This window comes from Eschscholzia californica, unplaced genomic scaffold (assembly GCF_041429995.1).
Source record: "Eschscholzia californica isolate CP2 unplaced genomic scaffold, dmEscCali1.0.p SCAF_5, whole genome shotgun sequence".
Lineage (NCBI taxonomy): Eukaryota > Viridiplantae > Streptophyta > Magnoliopsida > Ranunculales > Papaveraceae > Eschscholzia > Eschscholzia californica.
In genome coordinates, this window is record NW_028238472.1 from 9,369,383 (window position 1) to 9,376,037 (window position 6,655).

The following is a 6,655-nucleotide window of genomic DNA, read 5'->3' on the forward strand; positions in this document are numbered from 1 at the left end:
GAAACTCCCAATAGTAATCTGTCGTTCACTTTTGCGAGGTCGCCGAGGCCCTAGTTGATAACCTTCGTCGCCCCGATCTCCTTGAATAAGAGGTTTATTTTCTTTGAATTTGTTCTTCTCTAAAGAACCCGTTTGTGACTGTCTATTAATGGTTGAGGAGAACTTCTTCCCGTTTGTTGGAAATTTTGACTTCACACCGGTTACTAAGAGTTCGTCATCTTTTAAATATCCTTGGCAATCTCTTACAAGAGATGTATAAGTCTTCCCTTTCAGCACTATATATCGTAGCTCGCGCCTACGTTTCTGTTCTATGACATGCGAGAACTTCCAATCAACCGATAAAAGACGCTTCTTTACCTTCAAAGTCACTGTCCTTGTGCGAACCAGTGGCGGACCCAGAAAAATTCCTTTGTGGGGGCACTTTTAGTTATAATAAAAATTGTGAATCGTCCAAAAATTTTGATGTGACGTCCAAGAGAGTAAATTTTATACATTAAATTTCATTCTAAGCCAATTCGACTTTGTTGATTTATGAGTTGTGTCGATATAAATAATAGTTTTATACACATTTGAATTACATAAAGAAGTTAAGGATAGAGAGAGGGCAAACTCATTCTAGAAAAATAGTAAAAATAAACACACACACGTATAATATATATATATATATATATATTATATAAAACATAAACTTTTTTGCTGACTGGGACAAGCCGAAAGACAAATCCGGCCGTCCGTTGCGATTTTGATAAGATACTCACCTTTAGATCTATTACCCACCTTAATTGATTGACCTACTCAAAGAAAAAAGTGACTAAACCCTTTAATCTGGCCGGTTATCTTCCCTCACGCCTTGTTCCTCCTTCCTTTCTCACGTTACAGCATTGATGGCAAAAATTGATGAAGAAATTGATGACCTGATGTTACAAAACTGATGAAGAAATTGATTAGGGAATTCCTTATCTTCTTATCTTCCCGCATTATCTTCTCCTTCCCCCGTTACAGCATCTTCATGGCCAAAAATTGATAAAGAAATTCACGCCTCTTTCGTTTTTTCATTTCTCCAAATCGAAATGGTGAATCTTGACAGAAGAATTTCATCCTCTTGGTTCAGGGATTTAGGGGTTCCTTCCTTTGTTTTCAATGGTTTTCTAATGGTTTTAATTGTTTTCTTTTCAGGTTCAGGTGTTTAGGGTTCTGATTATGGTATTTCATTTCTTCATCAAATTGTTATTCACCTCTTCAATTCTTCATCAAATTGATATTCAATCAAATTGATTATGGAATTTCATGAATTGATTATGGTTTTTAATTGTTTTCTTTTCAGGTTCAGGTGTTTAGGGTTTTGATGAATCATGGCAGAAGATTTGGTTGGTAATTATTCTGTCCTTTCTTGAGGCATAAATTGTTATGCAATTCAACATTAGGTCTGCAATAAAAATTAGATACAATATCAGTGATTAGACTCTTTTGTTTCAAAGGTCTGCAATAAAATTTTGATATATGTGTATTGTACCAACATGTGAAACTAACAAAAAGGTGTATACGGTTCAATCCAGTTACTAAGAGAAGCGCATTTAACCTTATCAATAAAATCATTTAAGCATTATTACTTTGTGCGGACAGGCTCTAATACTTATGCATGTGCCGTCTGGGATTAGCTTGAGTAGTAGCTTCTTGGCACTAGCTTGAGTAGTAGCTTCTTGGCACCTATCACATTTTCTTGTGGTATATATGATTGGTTTAATTTTTTTGGTCTGAGTATTGCAAAAGATAAAGAAAACAATGGTGGCAAACAAATGGTCAGTTGGTCACTTCTGCCCACAGTAAGCGTCGGGTTTGTGAATCATAAAGTAATGATTTTCAAGATGAGGAGTTTCAAGAGCAACCTTATTTGGTCGTTTCAACCATATGTTTGGATTATAGGAGCATATCTTGTGATGAAAAGCATGCGGCATTGGTAGTCTCATTCAACTCTTTAGAATTCTCGTAAGTCTATAACAACTTGAGTTCAATAAGATGAAAACTACATAGTTTTAAGCTTTGAACCAAATAAGTGGAAGCATACCACTTAAAGCCTAAAATGGAGTCTTTTCACTGAATCCCAGCAACTACTGGTGCAGAATCATGAAAACTCGTGACCTATTCACAAATTTATGGTCAAAAGAAAGCAAAAACAAGAACCACTTTACTATTGGATTTTGATTCTTGGAAATTGTGATTTTTATCGGATTAGTTCGCTTATATCCATGTTGTGGTTTTCGATACACTTAGATGTATTAGTTCTCATGCTACTCTTTCTTCTGTTATGGCTCAATTGTTTAAAGACGATATCTTCTTTTAGGAAGCGCCTGCTATTGTAAAATCAACCTACGACAAAAGAATACTTGGATGCCCTGGTGGTGAAGACGGTAAGTCTATTTGTTTATACCTTTTCAGTTTAGCTTCTCGTGGGTAGTATTTTATTGTTCTCTGTTGAATCCATCCAGTAATTCTGATAATAACCTATGTAACATTATTATTACTTGATATATTAGCAGAAGATGAGCACGATGTTGTCTGGTTTTGGCTGGAAAAAGGAAAGCCACATGAATGTCCTGTGTGCTCTCAATATTTTGTGGTAAGTGCCGGTTTCTTTCATTAACAAAATCTCGAGACATCCCTCGTAGCATTTCAATGTATACTGATAGTATGAATTTCATACTTATGAAATGAGAGTGATAAACCAAACCAAGGGTTTAAGGTAATAGGAGTCGTGAATGAATGGCTGACTTGATTCTTTTGATGTTTTCCAGCACGAAGTCGTCGGCCCAGGTGGATCTCCTGACGGTCATGACGATCAGGATCATCACACGCATCATTAATGTTCTGGCAACTTCGCCTCTAGGCCAATAATATATATGAAATTTAATGTTGATATCTATCAAACATACATGTTTAATGCTTACTACAAATAACACTTACGAGAGTTAAAAGTGAGATACTAAATGACATTTCAAGCAGTCCTAACATTTATATATGAAGCCCTTGATGGGCTACATTTCTTACTTTAAAGTGATGATAGGAGGAAATGAATATTTGAAATACCGTTACCTTGACCGGTAGTGATGATTTTTTTACCTTCATTTGATTCCACTTTTTTTTTTACTTTAAAGTTACTTATATTTTACAAATTTTGTAGGATGAATAGATTTATAGCTTCATTTATAAATTTCTTTTTTGATTTTGCCCACATTTCTTGATGTGGTACTGCTTTCATTTCTATTCTTTGTAACTCTAATGTTAGTTCTTCTAATGCTTCTCTCTTGATTTTGTTATGTAACTAATAATTCCTTTTCAATCCCTTCAACAAACTTTTTCTTTTGTAGATATAGTATGTTGAATAATCTAATGCAAAGACGGCTTTTTTGGAGGTTTCTAATAGTATGTAAAGAACTTATTTATATAAAATTGACATAGCAAAACTTTTCATAGCTTTGCCGTTATTTTCTCTTTCAATGATTTGTTGAATTCTTTTTATGTAATATCATCTCACTTATTACTCTCTTTATTTTTAACATATTTAGAAGAAATGTATTATAGACTACTAAGAGTGGTAACGCAAAGAGTCTTCTTTAATTTGCAGAAACAAGGTATTGGAAAAGAGTTGTAATGGGAAGAATGTGAATGATCTAAAAACACTGCCAGAGGTGGCAAATATTGATAACATGGATGAGGAACCTGTTAAATACGATAAAAAGAGAAAGAAAAGTAAGAATTGCTAATTAAAAGCTTTCTTGAAGTTGGACATTGGGTCGCCTTTTGATATTAAAGTTTGTGTTTTAGTGAATATGTTCAGGATGTCCAGAAAGCACTATTTATCTTATATTTTCAACAACAAAAAAAGTCTAATATAGAGAAAAATGACAATGTGATGTTAACAATGTATAGATGAAGCAATAGGCGGTTGAAAAGTAACATTTTAACTTAAGAGTGGGTTGTTTTCGATATTGAAGTTTCATTTTCTTTGTTGGTAAATAGTGTTTTTGGGTATCCAAACAACATAAACATTCCCCTATATGTAGTCTGGAAGAAAGCTGAATAGTTGTTTTTTTTAGTACACTGTTTTTCATTTGAACCTCTTGTGATGCGATAAAAGTATTTTCCGTGCCCTACGGGCACGGATTATACCTAGTATATATATATTTGTGGAAAAAAATAGCTCTAACAATATTAGCGGAAATCAATATGAAATTTACCAAGAAAAAGACTAAAACCTGAATACACATGTAAATAGGGGGTCAAAATGGAAAAACATAGGACTAAAATGATAGCTAAGTGAAAATTAGGGGGCAATATGAATTTACCCTAGAAAAACATAGAAAAAGAGATGCGGCCTGGGGGATTCGAACACAGGACCTTACTTGCGAACAACCCATGCTGCCACCACTACAGCTACTCGGCTTTGATGATTAAGTAGTGGTTGGCTTTTACTTATAAGGTTAATGTTATGTGAAATACTGAAATACTAGACATTTACCTTTGGGACCTGGGGGCACGTGACCCCACAGGTCCCAACGTGGGTCCGCCCCTGTGTGCAACCACTCTCAATATATGTTTTCCACTTCTCTCTTTTTCCTCCATAATTGTACCACTCCATCACAACTTGAGGATAATATTCAGGTTTGAGTTGACTAATTTTGTCGACAGTAGAAACAAGATTCGTCATTGGTTTTTGCTTTTGATCGTGTCCTTCAACTTGGGCTTCCGAACTCGAATAAGAATAACCCATATACGAAGGGTGTTCGACAAAGCTAGGGTGGTGCAAAAAGTTTCCTTGGTTTTCGAAGGGCCTAAAAGCATTGGTTGGGGTGGAAGTAGTATGGATTAGGTCTGGATTTGTGTATGGGTATGGATGTATTTGGGAGAAATTAGGTTGGATGAAATTGGGTGATGGAAAAGTAGTAGGGAGGTGGGTTGTTTGGGCTTGTGTAGGGTGCATGTAGAGTATGAGGATAAAGATGATGGGGAAGTGCTTGGAGTTGTTGTTCCTCATTATAAACTTGTGGATGGTTATAAGAGTATGAAAGGGTAGGTTGCGGTAAGAGAGGAATGGGGGGACTTAAATAATTGAAATTGGAAGTTGGGTTTTGGTGAGGTGGTGGTGTTGGACACCATAAGGATGGGATGGAAGCCTGAACCGGTTGGTGGAATTGGGTTATGCCTGTAGTTGGGATTGAAAAATTATGTGTGGGGAAACCAGGGGTGCCTATAGAATCCGGGTTGTAGTCTACATAACTAGGGTTTAGCAAAGAGGCAATGTTGTGACTTGGTTTTTGGATGGGAGGAGAATACAGTGGTGGTGGTGAATATGGTGGCGGCGGCAAGGGATTTCTAAAAGAATGGTTATGATTTGGTTGTTCTATAGAATAATAGGAAGATGGAGGAGAAGGAAAAAAATATGACTTACTTGGTTCGTCTCCGGGTTCCCAATCATACGAACATGTCGAATTCTTCTTTTGATGATTTTCTTCAATAGGTATTTTGTCTTCATAGTTATGTTTTGAATCGTCCCATTCGTATCCAAAATCATTCATATTCGACTCATAGAAATTTTCTGCCTCATAGTAGGAGAAGTTATCTTCTTGTAAATTATTGAAATAAATATTTTGGTAAGATAAATCATCTTCCTCGTAATTTGATCTTTCTTCAAAAAAACTTTCATCACTATAGGACGAAGAATCCATTGATATAAGAATTAACCTTCACGAAAATACTAAAAAAAAATTCCAGAATTTTGATGGCTTTGAATACCACTTGATGTAGAAACGCAGCGGAATTAAAGAAGACGAATAAACTAAATAAGAACGATAAAATAAAGGCTAAATAACTCTAAAATACTCAACTTTATTAAAACTTCAAAGGGGTTTCTCTTCAATCTGCGAATAATGGACAAACTAGACATCCTTTTATAGGATTTTGGACTTTCCTAGATAGACTTGAATTAGACTTTCGTAAATAATTAAAAGACTGCAACTTCCTAAATAACTAGACTCAAATCTGGACCTTTCCAATTATTGGAAATACTAAAATATCATAATTTCCTAAACCTAAATTCTCTAATAATCATACTAAAATTGGGACTTCCTAAAACTACTCTTCATGGCCGGATGGACCATGGCCCGGTTTGGTCATGGAAAAAGCCTCCACGCCGGGTGCCCCTGCATCATGATGGGTTTAGGGTTTTTATCCATTAGCAGTACAACATCGATTTAAATTTTTAGTAAAGTAGATTTTTTGATCTATTATTGTGTTTATCTATGAAGAGTACAATATTGATTTTAATTTGTCTGAGGTATGATGAGGAGGAGGCGAAATCCCAACTACAGTGATTACTCAACATCTCCATGTTTCCATCTCCAAATTGTGAAATTTCACATCTTATTCTTCCCTTCCTGACTTTTCATTTGTATTACAACAGTAGTTGTTGATGTTTGTTCTTAATTGCAAATAAGAAATTTATTGATTTATAGTCTTATTGTTCTTATTTTCAGTATGTCTCAAACTACATTTGGAGAGATTCCACGTTTCTGTGGTGGTGGGAACATGATTATGAAAATGTGTAGATCGAAAGACATTACCGGACTTATGTATTACAAGTGTTCGTTGATGAGGATTG

At 35.2% G+C, this 6,655-nt stretch overlaps 1 long non-coding RNA gene across 3 annotated transcripts; it reads left to right on the forward strand.

Moving 5' to 3' along the window:
• The first annotated feature begins 838 nt into the window (after positions 1–838).
• Positions 839–3,053, forward strand: LOC147536880 (uncharacterized). Of its 3 annotated transcripts, none has more exons than XR_015224823.1 (5): positions 839–1,371; positions 1,771–1,986; positions 2,342–2,408; positions 2,538–2,617; positions 2,793–3,053. It is a non-coding gene; the product is annotated as an uncharacterized LOC147536880 (long non-coding RNA). The 3 variants fall into 3 exon arrangements; XR_015224822.1 differs by having other exon boundaries at positions 1,771–1,957; XR_015224821.1 differs by lacking the exon at positions 1,771–1,986.
• Positions 3,054–6,655: the final 3,602 nt, after the last annotated feature.